The sequence below is a fragment of the Hemitrygon akajei genome, chromosome 24, assembly GCF_048418815.1.
Source record: "Hemitrygon akajei chromosome 24, sHemAka1.3, whole genome shotgun sequence".
Classification (NCBI taxonomy): Eukaryota; Metazoa; Chordata; class Chondrichthyes; order Myliobatiformes; family Dasyatidae; genus Hemitrygon; species Hemitrygon akajei.
The window spans coordinates 19,270,267-19,287,310 of NC_133147.1; positions in this window are offsets into that span (position 1 = coordinate 19,270,267).

Genomic DNA, 17,044 nt, shown 5'->3' on the forward strand with positions numbered 1-17,044 from the left:
CCCTTGTTAGGGAGAGAGAGAGAGAGCCTGTGGTATGTCGAGCACCGGGTGAATAAGTAGTCCTTGGGGTACTGCAAGTCTGTGTCTTGACTGTTGCTTTGCTGCACGCTCGAGTGCTCAGTGGTGGGTGCCGATGATTTTTTTTGCTGATGGGGGGGGGGATTGTTGGTTTGTTGCTATTTATCCATGGGAGGGGAGAGCAAGGGGGGCTGTGGGGTTCTAACATTTAACTGTCATTCATTCTTTGGGGGCACTCCTCTGTTTTCGTGGATGTTTGTGAAGAAAAAGCATTTCAGGATGTATATTGTACACATTTCTCTGACATTAAATGTACCTTTGAAACCTTTGAAACCATTTGGTGGAAAGATCTGCTGGCCCAACGTGCAGCTCGATATTTTATGTGCCAAACATCAAAGGACAATTCCATATTTACAATGTATCCACAATGCTTTCTTTGAAACTGCATACAACATTCACACCTCCAGGTTCACATCCACACCACAGACATCCAAGTGAATTTTAATCAGCATTGTCTGGTCTTTAGGAACCCGCTGTTCAGAGCTGCACTCCAAATTAAATCCACAATACATTTTCAGATGTGAAGACTGGTAGCCAAAGTCAAAGACTTCGGGAGTGCATGGAGCAACCACTCTCCGCTGAACGTCGACAGCTCCTCGGTAGAGATCGTAAAGAGCACCAGATTTCTTGGTGTTCATCTGGTGGAGAATCTCACCTGGTCCCTCAACACCAGTTCCTTAGCAAAGAAAGCCCAGCAGCGTCTCTACTTTCTGCGAAGGCTGAGGAAGGTCCATCTCCCACCCCCCCCCCCCCCCCCCATCCTCATCACATTCTACAGGGGTTGTATTGAGAGCATCCTGAGCAACTGCATCACTGACTGGTTCAGAAATTGCACCATCTCGGATCGCAAGACCCTGCAGCAGATAGTGAAGTCAGCTGAGAAGATCATCGGGGTCTCTCTTCCTGCCATTACGGACATTTACACTACACACTGCGTTCGCAAAGCAAACAGCATTATGAAGGACCCCATGCACCCCTCATACAATCTCTTCTCCCTCCTGCCATCTGGGAAAAGGCTCCAAAGCATTCGGGCTCTCACGACCAGACTATGTAACAGTTTCTTCCCCCAAGCCATCAGACTCCTCAATACCCAGAGTCTGGACTGACACCAACTTACTGCCCTCTACCATGCCTATTGTCTTGTTTATTACTTATTGTAATGCCTGCACTGTTCTGTGTACTTTATGTAGTCCTGGGTAGGTCTGTAGTCTAGTGTAGTTTTTGTATTGTTTCATGTAGCACCATGATCATGAAGAATGATGTCTCATTTTTTCTGTGTATTGTACCAACAGTTATGGTTGAAATGACAATAAAAAGTGACTTGACTTGACTTGACTTGAATTGCTAAATGTATGTGGCCTAAACCCAAAAATCACTCTAACACTGTGTATATTATGTGTGATGCTGTGTGTGACTATTGGATTCATGAAATATTTCCAAAAAGGTATGGAGAAAGTAATCTTTCAGATTTTTTGTCAAATCCTACCGAATAACCACCAAGTCCAGGAGCTTTACCTGATTGCATTGACAACATAGCTTTCTGAATTTCATGCTCGGTAATTGGTGCATCAAGCATCTGTTGATCTTCAACAGAAATTTGAGGAAATTTAATCTTATGTAAAAAAGCCTTCATTTTGGAGAAATCTGCAGGAAACTGAGATCTATAAAGATCAGAATAAAAATCCTGAAAAATATTATTAATGTCTTTATGGTTACTTGCTATATCTCTTATTATTTTTATGAATCTTTAAAATTAGTCTTTTAGCTCTAGCTGCCCTTAATTGGGAAGATAAGAGCTTATTATTTTTATCCCGAAAAATACAAAACCGACTTTTCAATTTAAGCAAATATCCTTCAATAGGATGTTAATAATAAATTATATTGTGATTGTAATTCCACTCTTCTTTTAAACAAAACAACATTTGGAGATGTTGCATTGATGTTATCTAATTCTTTAATTTGCTTAGAGATTTTATCTAATTCCATTCTTGTCTGCTTCCTCAGCTTAGCTATATACGAAATAATCTGAAGCCTGAAGTGTGTGACTATTGGTACTGTGTCTTGCACTTTGGCTCTGGGGGAACGCTGTTTTGTTTGGCCGTATTCACGTTTGGTTGAATGACAGACTTGAATTGAAATTTACTCCCTTTTTGTCCTATTTATTTATTTTGATACGTTCTATTAGTACTGTGATTTTTATGTGCTGCTGCAAAACGACAATCCATCAGTGATCCTAAACCTGGTTCTGGTTCTAATCCCTCCACTGCAATGGGGCGGAGCATTTAGCAGCATCCAATTGTGATCAACGCGGGGTGGCCGCTCCAGCGCCAACGGCAAGGAGCGGGTTTTATCCGTAAAGGGCTGTGCAGGGCGTGGGATTGAGCGGACCCGCAGAGGCGCCGTGTGCTGAAGCAATCTGCTCACGGGAGATAATCCTGTACTACAGGTTAGATGTCCTGGGGCACGTTGGGAGGGACATCCCCGATGGCAGACCTTCTCCTCAGAGAGATGAGGCAGGCGCTGTACTCTGCGTAAGGGGCCCGCAGAGGAATCTTTTCCCTCCAGCTGACGAGCTGGAACACGGTCAGGTTTCTTAACCGTTGCTGTTCCTTAACATTGAGGAAAGAATTCTCACTGCTTTCAACCTTTCCTCAATGTTTTCACCTGCCGCGGTTGAAAAGAAAGAAAAGCAACTCATGGAAATAATCAAGTACATTCGGGGACCAGTAACATACTTGATGCCAAGAATATGGATCTCTGCATCTTAGGTGGAGCTAAACGGCAACTCCTTTTCTTGCATCTTCAGAAACAGCTCTATTTCCATCTTTAATTTCTCTATTTTTTCCCTTTCAGGGTTCTTTTGAAGACCCTGACCTGGAGTTACACGCTGACTACGGTTCTTTGCAGGAACACGACCCATTCTCGGGGATTCAGGACTGACCGTTATCCAACACGCCAAGGGTTCAGCCTGAGACTCCCACTCGTATTTGGAAGCCTAAGGTCTCGGGGGTCTGGAGAGGGACAGATCAAGGGTCGGTGTCACGGCAGGAGTGTCATCAGGGGAGCTGGAAAACCTTTCGCTGTGGGCCCGAAGACCCAAGATCTTTGCGATCTTCGGGCACAGAGCTCGAAAAAAAGCGACGTAACGGACCTTGAACATTGTAAGCCAGCGGGTTGTTGTTGTGTCTCCCCGCTCGCTGTGAAAATGGGGGACACCTCCCTCTCCCTTACTAGGGAGAGAGAGAACCTGTGGTTTGTCGAACGCCCGGTGAAACGCAAAGTCGTTGGGGTAACTACAGGGTCCGTGTCTTTGCTCACACTTGAGCTCAGTGCTGGTGCTGATGCTTGATTTTTTTGCCGGTGTGTGGGGGAGGTGGGAGCAGAGGGAGTGGGGTACTTCAGGGTTCTCACGTTTAACTGCCGTTCATTCTTTGGGGCACTCCTCTGTTTTCGTGGATGTTTGCGAAGAAAAAGCATTTCAGGATGTACATTGTGTGCACTTTCCTGACATTAAATTAGACCTTCGACCTTTGCATCTGTCAAGGACATGCATCCTGATCTAGAGGCTTAATTAATCGCACCATGATCTCCTGCAGGCTCTAGATGTTGATTCATGTTTAACAGCATGAAGGAGCTGAAGCCAGAATTTCACAGTTCTGTTCAGAAGCCTCGTTATTGACTGCTGTATCTTCCATGCTACTTGATTTGTTTTAAACGGACAGAGGCAGGTGTTCAGCTAAGCAATGCTATTTTATCAAGACTTCAAAATTAAAAACAAAATGTAATGTGAATACAATAAACTGTACAGAACGCACAGCTAGGCCCTTCCACCCACTATGTTGCGCCGAATCAGCTAAAAAGCAGATCAAATACTAATCTCTCCTACCTACACAGCGTCCATCTCCCTCACATCCATGTGCCTATCCAGACATCTCTTAAGAGCCTCCAGTGTATTTGCCTCTCCCACCATACCAGGCATCCACCACTCTCTGAGTAAAAAACTTACCCCTCACATCCCCCTTGAACCTCTTCCCCTCTCACCTTCAATGCATACCCTCTGGTATTAGATACTTCAGCCCTGAAAAACAGATACCCCCTGTCTACTCTATCTATGTCTCTCATAATCTTGTAAACCTCTATCAAATCTCCCCTCAGCCTCTGGCGCTCCAGAGAAAACAACCCAAGCTTATCCAGCCGCTCGTGAAAGCACAAGCCCTTTAAACAAAGCAGCATCCTGGTCAATCTCTTCTGCACCCCCTCCAAAGCCTCAATATCCTTCCTATAGAGGGGCAATCAGAAATGTCTGCAATACTCCAGAGTTTTATAAAGTTGCAGCATAATAATAATGATAGGCATCCGTTAGTCTCGTGAGACCATGGATTTGCACGTTGGATGGTTTCCAGGGCGCAGGCCTGGGCAGGGTTGTATGGGAGACCGGCAGCTGCCCAAGCTGCAGGCCTTCCCCTCTCCACGCCACCGATGTTGTCCAAGGGAAGGGCACTAGGACCCAAGCAGCTTGGCACCGGTGTCGTCGCAGAGCAATGTGTTGTTAAGTGCCTTGCTCAAGGACAACTCAGCTTGAAAGGGGCCTCTTCAAGGATATTTCACTGTATTACAACTCAGCCAGTTGCAGCATAACCTCTTGACTTTTGAACTCAACTAACCTCGACTAATAAGCGCAAGCATTTCATAAGCCTTCTTAACCACCCTGTCAACTTTTCAAGAAGCTATGAACTTGGATCCCAAGATCTCCCTGCTCAGTAACACCGTTAAGGATCTTGCCCATAACAGTGTACTGGCTCCTTGCATTTGCCCTACCAAGGTGCAACACCTCACATTTATCTGGGTTAAACTGCATCTGCCTTTTCTCTGCCCATATCGGCAACTGATCTACATCGCGCTGTATTCTTTGCCAGTCTTCTGCACTATCCACAACTCCACCAATCTTGGGATCATCCGCAAGTTTATTGATCCACCCATCTGCATTTTACCCAGATCATTTATATACATCACAAATAGCAGAGGTCCCAGTGCCGATCCCTGTGGAACTCCACTAATTACAGACATCCAGCTTGAAAAAGTCCTTTCAACCATTACCCTGTTTTCTATGTGCAAGTCAGTTCTGAATCCAAACAGCCAATTTGCCGTGGACCCCAAGCATCTTAAACTTCTGGATTAGCCTTCCTTGGGGGACTTTGTCAAACACCTTACTAAAATCCATGTAGACACCATCATCAGCCTCTCTCATCACCTTGTCAGCAGTTATATGATATTCACGGGACTGTAACATAAAAGCAAAGCTATAACACCGAGGCTTTTTTTAAGGCATTTGTCAGACCACCCTTGGAGTTTCGTGAGCAGATTTCGGCCTCTTACCTGAGAAAGGATGTGCTGGCATTGGAGAGGGTCCTGATGAGGTTCTCATTTCCTAGGAGTGAAAGGGTTAACTTACGAGGAGCGTATGACGGTTCTGGCCTTGCACTCTCTGTAGTTTAGACGAATGAAAGGGGGTCTCATTGCAACCTATTAAATATTGAAAGACCTAGATAGAGTATGTTGTGTATTTAATATTTGAGTAATCTTGTAAATATGTTGTTGATTAAGCATCTTTATTTGCTTAAATAATTTATTGAGGGTTATATGTAAAAAAAAACGTGAACTGCATATGTCATGATACTACCACGTGATATGAACCTTGCTTAATGGACAAACTTGAGACTTGCATCTCTTAGTCTCCCATCGTTTTCATCAAGTTAACGTTATGTTTTGGAGCTACAAAACGTGACAGAGTGGATGAGAAGATGTTTCCGATAGTGGGGGAGTCCATCACCAGAGGGTACAGCCTCAGAGCGGAAGGAGGCCCCTTTCAAGCAGAGATGAGGAGGAATTTCAGGCACAATGGAAATGTAGAGCAGACTCAATGCGCCAAATGGCCTAATTCTGTTCTTATGTATTACTGTCTTATAAATCCTCAGCTTATAAGGTTTCTCTGAGAAAAACTCAATATAGTATTTGAAGCAATGTCAGAACAAACCTTTTCTTTCCTTTATTTGAGCTTGGAATTTAATACTCCAGAAAAACTTCATCAGTAAGACAAAGGAGATGGTGAAGGACTTTAGGAAGACTAAGCCTGCACTGCTCCCCGTTACTACTAACGGTGAGGATGTGGATGTGGTGAAGGCCTACAAGTACCTGGGGTGCACCTGGATGACAGACTTGAGTGGATCATCGACACAGAGGCTGCGTACAAGAAGCACAAGAGTCACTTCTACTTCCTGAGGAGACTGAGGTCCTTTGGAGTCTGCAGGCCTCTCCTTCACACATTCTACCAGCCTGTTGTCGCCAGAACAATCTTCTACATGGTGGTGTGCTGGGACAACGGCATCACCGCGGGTGATGCAAACAAGCTCAATAAACTGATTAGAAAGGCTGGCTCTGTTGCAGGGGTCAAATTGGACACACTGGAGGCTGTGGTAGAACAAAGGACCCTACGGAAAATCCTGGCAATTCTGCACAATGTTTCTCACCCTCTGCGCGCCAACTTGGCTGAACAGAGGAGCACTTTCAGTAATAGATTAAGACAACCGCGCTGCACCAAAGAGCGCTAAATGAGGTCATTCTCACCCTCGGCCATTAGGCTCTGTAATGAGTCAACCTACAGCCGGGGAAGTGGTGACCCCCCCACCCCCCTCCTGTTAGACTGTTTGTGGTAACTTATTTTTTATTCTTTCTACTTCTCTTCTAATATTTGTATATCTGTGCACTTGTAATGCTACTGCGACACTGTAATTTCCTTTGGGAACAATGAAGTATCTATCTATCTATCTGTCTGTCTGTATCTGTGAATGGAATTGAAGGTTATTACGGCCAGTTTGATAAACACAAACAGGTGTTGGGTGTGAAGTAGAAGTTTTCCTAATAACACACTTCTAACTCTATTTCTATTTCACTTCTGTTTCCCATTCCCATTCTATCATGGCTATCCATGGTCTCCTCCTCTGCTGCCGTGATGAGGCCAAACTCAGGTTGGAGGAGCGACACCTCATTTTCCGTCTGGGTAGCCTCCGACCTCATGGCATGAACATTGATTTCTCAAGCTTCCGGTATTTGATGTCCCCCTTCCACTCCTTCACCATTCCCTATTCCTGTTTTCGCTCTCACATCTTCTCTTCTTACCTGCCTATCACTTCCCTCTGATGCCCTCCCCCCTTCCCTTTCTTCCATGGTCTTCTACCCTCTCCTGTCAGATTCCCCCTTCTCCAGCCCGTTATCTCTTCCACCAATCAGCCTCCCAGCTCCTTACTTCACCCCTCCCCCTCCCAGTATCACCTATCACCTGCCACCTTTTACTTCTTCATCCCCTTCCCCCTCCCACCTTCTTATTCTGGCTTCTCCCCCCCCCCTTCCATTCCAGACCTGATGAAGGGTCTCAGCCTGAAATGTTGACTGTTTACTCTTTTCCGTAGATGCTGCCTGGCCTGCTGAGTTCCCCCAGCACGTTGTGTGTATAACTCTATTTGGTTCAGGCTGATAAAGAAAACATGTCACTACAATATTCTCCAAGATGGAAGCAAAAGCTTCAAAAATTCATTCCTGATCTCATAAGTTTCTGGATCCGCATACAGAGGCTTTGACTATGAAGCTGGAGTCGTGAATTCAAATCCCATCACGTAACTGGTGAATTCAAGTAACCAAATCTAGTTGGAACGTGAACACTCATCCTCCAAGAGGACCACAACCTTGTCGTAGGGTTTGGAGGCTTGTGTGCCTCAATGATTGGGAGGGCTATGCTGGCTGGAGTCAGGGCTTTATGCTTTGGCTCTGGGTAGGGTCACCCATGCCAAACAGGTCAAAGGGTAGAGGCCAGACTAACAGTGGTCCACCAGTCCTCTAGATTTTGGGGGTCAGCTTACAGCTGACAACCCTGACCGGTCAAACAAAACTGCTTGAGAAACAGCAATGAAGAATTCTACATCTGAGTGTGATGGTATGCCTGAGTCTCCATTCGGGAACTGCATGACTGACAGCAGTGGAAACCGAGAGGGAGCTACTAACACAATGAAGGAAGCCCTGGATGCCTCAAGAGATGTAGGATCGTCATTGCTGCCCTAAGTGCCAGAGGCATGATGGGCAGAAAGTAAAAAACACTGGCAATGAAAACCAGTTGGCCTGTTGACTCAGATGTACTAATAACCACAGGGGGAGGAAATCTGTCATGGTTACCCACTGTGGCTTATTTATATGCGTGCAGAGCAGTAGGTTAATTAGCCACCGTAAACTTCCCTTGCGTAGGGGAAATTAGAGAGTTGGTGGGAATTTGGGGGAGGGCAGTAAAATGTGACTAATATAAGGTGGCACTCAATGGTTGGCACAGAGGGTGTAGGCCGAAGGGCCTGTTTCTGTGATGTGACTCTCTATCTCCAATGACGGACAAGCGCTCTCTGAAATGTCTTAGAAAGCCACTCAGGGGAGCAAGACTGTAAATAACAGGCTTGCGAGCAATATTCAAAACCTCGGAATAAATGTATTAAAAATGTGCTAAATGTGTAAACTGTTAATTGATATGAAGTTCAAAAGTGGTGCAATATGCAGCCAAAAATTTATCGTGCCTTGTGACCAAGGGAAATTTCCCTTTCATAAACCTTCAGCGTTAAGGAAACCAGTTTGTGTTGCTAAGGAAACGGCCAATGCTGGTTAAAGCTCAGCTGAATTGCTGCAATAACCTCACTCCTCTGAAATCTAATATAGATGCTTTGCGTCAATGCGACCAAACCCCCAAAATTTCACAGCGTAAGAGCAACACGCAACTTCAAAGTTCAAAATAAAATAATTCTCGAGACTGGAGGGAAACCATCACGAGTAGAATTTAAGCTAATCCAGTTAATACCAGATCACAAACTTACTTCACATACAGAAGATTTATCTCCATTTAATCTGCCAAATCCACCGTGTCTTCATGTAATCTGTGTGAAAACCAACTGAATGCCGTCTAGGCAGCCTCCAACCTGCCAGTGTGAACATTGATTTCTCTAACTTCTGGTAATTTCTATCCCCTCACTCCTTCTCGAGGACTATGAAAGAGGGGAGGCTTAGATTGATTTTAGAGTCAGTTAAAAGGGGTAGGCTGAGCAGACTTGATGGGCTGAATAGCCTAATCTCCTCTGCCTGACCATGCTGTAATATTCTGCATTCTGTGTTCTAATTCTCTTCTGCACTCACCTTCATGGTTTTAGTGAACTTTTCCCAACTGGACCCAAAGCTCCAATTATAATATTGTGAGGGCTTTGATTTGTTTGAGTTTTCCATTGCCTTGTTTAATTTATTCCTTTCTATTTCAACTTGAAAAGCCAGGTTCTCATACACCTTAAGGAACCAAGGGGGAGGAGATAAATATGGCACCAGAGGGTGACTCCGAAACAGCTTACTTTCTTCTCTTCAATGTCTTTTCTTTCCTTCCCAAGGTGGCTGGGGCCCTGTCGGAGTCCGTCACCTACAGCTGCATTAAAACTGCACAGTTCTTCACGGCAGAGGGTTCTCGCCCTCTGAGCTCGCTGAGCAGCCTGGTGTTTTCGATATCTCCAGCAGGAGCCACAGAGGCCTCTGCCTTCAGGGTTCGGCCCTGCAGACGACCCGACTCCTCGCCGGTGTCACTGACTGGGGCCTCGCAGGAGATCGAGATAGCGGTGAACCACTGCTGTTAAAATAAGTAGCGTTGCACATTGTGACATCGAAAAGGCGAGCTGTGGGTCTCCCCTCGCGCTGTGGCAGGAGTGATATACGGTATCTCTCTCTCTCCCTTGTTAGTGAGAGAAAAAACCTGTCTGAGATGTTAAAGTGTTAGGATGGGCAGTAGTTTTCTTTTGATAAACTCTAGATCATGGTCTCTGGGGTCGTTACTATTGCTTGTATGGTGGACGGTGGGGGCTGATGCTTTTGCAAGTTGGGGGGAGGGTGGGATGAAGGGTCTCGGCCTGAAACGTCGACTGTACTCTTTTCCATAAGTGCTGCCGGGCCTGCAGCATTTTGAGTGTACTGCTTGGATTTCCAGCAACTGCAGATTTTCTCCTGGTTGAGGGTGGGAGGGTCGATGCTTTTGCCGGGAGTGGGGGCTTTGGGATTCTAACATTTTCTACCATTCATTCTTTGGATTTTTTTCCCCTCTGTTTCGTGGATGTCTGTGAAGAGTAAGAATTTCTGGTGATAAACTATATACATTCTCTAATATTAAGAACCACTGGGCCTTCTTTTGAGAAATGTTTTGCTAATTCTCGCTGAATTAGTACGGAAAAAAAAAACACAACAGCATCTAAAAGGCAGTTCAGTTGTTTTATTTATTTTATAAATGGGCACAGCACAGATATATATAATAAAAAAAGACAAAATCTTTTATTTTTAAAATCCTTTCTCATGGCCGGCAACTTGAAATAAAAGAGTTAACAAATTGGAAAGACACAGTTCTAGAAGTTCAAGGATACTACAAGTCTACAAGGATATATACAAGACAACCAAGATCCATTTATGATATACTTCCTATTAAAAATATTTACATGCTTCTTCAAAAGGTGGAATCTAATAGCGCACACAATACAATTGTACAAATAATCAGAAGCTGACGTTCCAATCCCCATTTGGTTCCTGTATGCTGCGCAAGGAACATTGTTAAACAGACGTTATTTAAGACACACAATAATGCATTAAAATTTGTACAGTTTTTTTTTAAACTATTTACATAATTTGTCAGAGGGCAAGGTTCAAAGTGTGCTAACTTTTCCTCAGATTACACCTACCACCTGTTAAACATTTGTCGACAAGGTAATGAACCCTCCAAACACGGCTTTGAGTATTTTCAGTTTTGATGGTCAGATATGGCTCTCATTGTTCACTGATCTCCCCCCTCCAACACACACACCCCCATCTCAGGAGGCCCACTCTTTCTTTTACCGTGGGTAGAAGCAGGTCCTGCAGGGCACCGGTCTATTTTCGCAGATTGATTATTCCTGCCGAGTGCCACTGAGGTAGCCGTGACAACGAGGTAATATAAAACAAGACAATAAGTGTACCCAACGGGGAAACCGCTACAGCTCCCAGCTCTCTTAATGACTACGGCAGATTTCTTGGACAAAACTGAATCCTAATGAAAAGGGCATACACTTATCTGCTCTTGATTGGCAAGTTCTCATCGCTTTAATACTGTCATCCAGCCTAATGGGATTTTATTCTCTCGCGGTCAATGGTATGAAGCAGTAAAAATACAAATTAAATGTGTCTGCTTTGTCTTCTTTCTCTCTCCCACCTCCTACACTCACAGTTGGGCACTTGCCATTAAGCCACAATCTCCAGGCCTCGTGGTAACGTTCAAATTTTGCCCATTCACATTACCCAATGGTTGTAAACTCATAAAAGGTAGGTTGGGATCGTCCCCACTCTGTACCCCATAACGTAACTTCAAAACCAGAAGAAAGGGACAGGGACTTTATTATTTGGAGCATAGAAAACTGAGGGGGTGACCTAACAGTGGTATATAAAGTCATGAGGGTTACAGATAAAATGAAGCAAAGAGGAACTAAAAACTAGAGGGCATGAGAATAAGGCGTGAGGTGAAAGAGTTAAAGGGGGCTTGACGGGCAACATTCATGCAGAAGAGGGTGCACATATGGAATGAGCTTCCAGAGGAAGTGGTCGAGGCAGGTACAACAACAAAATGTAAAAGATATTTGGAAGTACACGGACAGGAAGGGTTTAGACACGTACGGGCTGAGTTCAGGCAAATGGGACTAGCTTGCTGGGCAGCATGGTCAGTATGGGTTAGTTGGGCCGAATGGCCTGTTTCCTCTATAATGCCCCATCTAAATGCTGAGCAAAGAGAGCCTGAGAATAAGCAAGAGAGCCTGCAGGAGTAAATGACCAGCGGTGGTAGAAGGGCTGGGAACACGAGTCCTCAATCTCACTGAGACGTTGAGCAGTGAAAGTTCAAGCACTGCAGTGAATTACCTTGTGATGTGACAAGCATAAATTATTTCGCAGTAGGTACAGAGTAAAATGTTTTGTCTTACTTTCTAAGCATTTATACACCTGAAGACTCCCTATCAACAATTTCTTGCATGCCAGACAAAAGTTCTCTTCATCTTTTCTTGGGGATGTTTGAAACACAGTCATGACCAATGCTAATTTGACGACAATGTTTTTTGAAATTTGAGATTCAAAAGGCAGTAAGTTGTAGCTACAGCGGAAACAGGCACGAATGTTTTCATTTTGCTCTTTTTCCTCCAGGACTCAGAGCAAATTTCATTTTATAGAACTACATTTTATTGGACAGGGTTATGGAGAGAGGTTGAGCAGGTTTGGACTTTTTTTCCCTAGAGCATAGAGGAATGATGGGTGATCTTACAGGGTGTATAAAATTATGAAGGGCACTTACAAGATAGTGTGAATACGCAGACTTTTTCCAGGTTGGGAACTCAAGAACCAGAGGGCATCAGTCTGAGGTGAGAAGAAAGAGATTTAATAGGATCTTGAAGGGCAACTTTTTTGCCCAGGGGGTGGTCAGCACATGGAAAGAGCTGCCAGAGGAAGTGGTTGAGGCAGGCACGTTAACAACACGAGAAAGGTACTTAGGCAGGTACGTGGATAGGGAAGGTTTAGGCCCAGGGGTCTCTGTATGCCATAGTGATCCATGGTCCTAATGGGAATAGCTTAGATATGGATCTTGGCCAAGGTGGGCCATTTGGACCGAAGGGCCCTGTTCTTACACAGTATGACTTGTGACCATGACTCTACCTCGACACTGAGGTGTTTCCCCTGTGGTCCTCTGCAGATAGTCCCAAGCCAACGTACACCCTTTGCTCGTGAGAGGATATTGAAGCTTTGCAACGAATCTAGAAAATTATTTCTCAGGGGCAGGACGAAATAGGATACTGCAGATTCCTCACACTCTGTCCCCGTGTCATTTCTGGAGCCATTGGGTGAAAGTGACTCCTGCAGCTACCCAGCAAATTCCAGATGAGTTGACGTTCTGAAGCAAGATTGATCAATAATTGAAGATGTTGAAGGATTTGACTTCTCATTCCTCACATTCAGCATCAATTGGCTGGCGTATTGTTAGTGTCTCGGCCCAGCAGGCTCTCTTTCAACTCTGTGAAGGTTATAATGAGACCTTCCAACTCCAACCTGTCCTTGATAAGTTGTTGAAGATTATGGAAGTAAAGGGCGTTGAGGCTGGCAGACTGGGATCATGAGCCAGGGTTTGGCTTTTCTCAGTGTCCCAACATGAAAGGGCCCAAACTACAGAAACACATCCATGCCTTCACAAAAGACTTCGTGCAAGAGATCAAGAGATCAGGTAGAAGGTACAAGAACCTCAGGACTCACAATACCTGGTTCAAGAACAGGTACTACCCCTCAGCCATCAGGATTTTTAACAAAGTGACTTTTTCATTCACTTGCCCATCCGTTGAGATGTTCCCACAACCAAAGATCTCACTTTAAGGACTTGTGACTTATTTTCTATTAACTTATGTTTGCATTTACACAGTTCGTTGTCTTCTACACTCTGATGGATCTTTCATTGATCCCGTTATAGTTACTATTCTACAGATTTGCTGAGTATGACCACAGGAAAATGAATCTCAGGGTTGTATATATAGTGACATATATGTACATTGACAATAAAACTTACTTTGAAGGTCTCTAGTTGGTAACTGCCCACACTCATTAAATATAGTTAGAAGCTGAAACAGAATTAAGCTAACAGGATGCCTTAGATGCTCTACCTAACATTCAAGTTTAGAAATGTTCTAAGAGAGAAAAGCAATATAGAATTTCGATATTGTTGTCAGTAAACCATTGTCTATTTTTAGCTCCGCAAAAAAAATGCCCATAATAAGAGATTCCATTTGTAAAGAGAGAGGAAGAGATTTGAACCTTCCAATACATTGTGCTTGGATTAATTTAGTCAGGTTAATCCATTACATCCAGAAGCAATCAGTCGAAGAAAGATTGGCTAACGAGAAAGGAAGCTTTTATCTCTAATTGAAACAAGAACGAGGTCTTCAACCGTCTCACAGCCTCCATGAGATGGTCTAGAATACAAAGCTATTAAAAAAAGCTCTCTCATAAATCACCTTTCACAGCCTTGGGACATTTGCTTGTAAATTATTTGATAATAAAGAGATTTTTGAATTTTTAATGTTGTAAACACAGCTGCCAATGTACAAACACTGTTTCCACAATCAGTAACGTATTAAAGAACAAATCATTGCCTAGAACTCCATCAGTAATGGTCTTACCTATAACACATTGTAGTCAGTCCCCGAAATTGACTTCAATATTAATGAGGTTCAGGGGCAGAGCACCAACGGCAGTTTTTAGCTCATGGTGGATTACTGAAACTGGCTAGGATAACATTTCAGGCCAAACCCATTTTAGTGACATTGACTGAAGTGTAAGTATTGACCAGAAGAAACCTGACTGACACGCAGAAAGGTCAAGTAGCACCTATGGATGCGAATGGGCAGTCAGCACTTTGGGTCGAGACCCTTCACCAGGACTGACAGGATAAACCTTTGTCTGGAACAGTAACAGCGTACTGTCGATGTCTCCCTGCACGGTGATGAAACGTTCACAAGTAAATCGCCAAGCTCAGAGAACAGCCCCACCATCAACCACCCGAGCTACACATTTTCCGAATTATTTTCAGTAACTTTGGATGTTTTATGTCAAGTTGGCCCCAGCTCACAACAACAGGACAGCACTCTGACACGCCCGCACACTCCATACGCTTCAGAAGGCTTTTGACAAAGGTGCCTCGCGTGAGGCTGCTGAACAAGCTGTGAGCTCATGGCATGCCAGCACGGGTAAAGCACTGGTTGATTGGCAGGAAGCAAAGAGTGGGAGTAAAGGGGGCGTTTTCTGGTTGGCTGTCGGTGACAAGTGGTGTTCCACAGGGGTCGGTGTTGGGACCGATCCTTTTCTTTACGTTATATGTCAATGATTCGGATGGTGGAATCGATGGCTTTGCTGCAAAGTGTGCGGACGATATGAAGATCGGCGGAGGAGCTTTGAGAAAGTAGAGAGGCTACAGAAGGTCTTCGGCAGATTAGGAGAATGGGCAAAGAAGTGATAGACAGAATACAAGGTCAGGAAGTGTCTGGTAATGCACTTTTGTAGAAGAAATGAAAGGGTTTACTGTCTTCTAAATGGAGAGAAAATACAAAAACAAAGGGACTTGGGAGTCCTTGCAACACACACAAAATGCTGGAGGAACTCAGCAGGCCAGGCAGCATCTGTGGAAAAGGGTACACAGTCGACGTTTCGGGCCGAGACCCTTCCTCCGGACCGGTGCAGGATTCCCTAGAGGTTAATTTGCAGCTTGAGTCTGCGGTGAGGAAGGCAAATGCGATGTTAGCATTCATTTCGAGAGGACTGGAGTATAAAAGCAAGGATGTAATTTTGAGAGTTTATAAAGCACTGGCGATGCCTCCCTTGGGAGTGTTGTGAGCAGCTTTGGGCCCCTGTTAGTCACTCTTTCAGAAAGAATACTTCTCCAGGACACAGTGGAGACCTTGCAGAGGTTTGCAAAATTGTGAGAGGTAGGGACGAGGTGAATGGATGAGTTCTTTGCCCCTCAGGTCGAGTGAGACTAGAACTGGAGGTCATACGTTTAGGGTGAAGGGGGAAATATTTAAGGGAAATCCGAAAAGGGGACTACTGTACTCAGAGGGTGGCGCGGGTGTGAAGTGAACGGACAGAGGTCACAGAGGTAACATTTGTGAGAAGTTTGGATAGGTACATGGGTGGGAGAGGTCTGGGTGCAGCTGGGTGGGACAATGCTAGACTGACATGGACCAGATCAGTTGAGGCATCTGTTTCTGTGCTGCAGTGTTCCATGGCTCTATGTCACAGTGGGCCAGGATTAATAGCCTTGTTCGACCTGTATTCTGTTAGGATTTACAGCCTTCCATCATGCGCTAATATGGCTGCTGTCCAGTATTATGAGCAATGGCGATTGCAGGACGATATCTTGCAGGTTAACAGCGTGATTAATAGGCCGGCACCCACACCAAGCTGCTACAAATCACCGAAGAGATTTATTTCCGCAGAGGCCGCTGCAATTGGATCAGGAAGGCAACGGAAGTGATCTAATGGAACGCTCCTTCTTAAACTCCCCGGCACAGAGCAGCCAGGGTAAGGTTATTCTTTATCTTTGCTGTCCACTTAATCAAATCAGTCTTGACAGGTTGGCCTGACTGAGCTGATAATAAGCACTACCAGTTTAATTCCTCCTGTAAGAGCACAGCTTCGCAAGAAACAACAGCCCTCCCTTTAATTGAAAGACTTCCCCAAAGTATCTGTGAGTTTTCTTCTCAAATTCAACAAAACATTCAAGAGAGAAAGCTCACGATTGATTGCCAAGGTTAGAACTTAATAACAAGATTATTGAGCACATCCAGGAAAGCAGCATCCGTCATCAGAGATCCTCACTGCCTGGGCCAGGCCCTCTTCTCGCTGCTGCCATCAGGTAGAAGGTACAGGAGCCTGAGGACTCACGACACCAGGTTCAAGACCAGTTACCACCCCTCAATTGTCAGGGTCTTGAATAAAAGGGGATAGCTACACTCATCTAGTGAGATGTTCCCACACCAAATGATCTCACTTTAAGGAGCAAACACGAGGAAATCTGCAGATGCTGCAAATTCAAGCAACAACACACACAAAATGCTGGTGGAACGCAGCAGGCCAGGCAGCATCTATAGGGAGAAGCGCTGTCAACATTTCGGGCCGAGACCCTTCGTCAGGACTAACTGAAAGGAAAGATAGTAAGAGATTTGAAAGTAGGAGGGGGAAATGAGAAATGATAGGAGAAGACTAGAGGGGGTGGGGTGAAGCTGAGAGCTGGAAAGGTGATTGGCAAAAGGGATACAGAGCTGGAGAAAAGAAAGGAAAGGATCATGGGACAGGAGGACTCGGG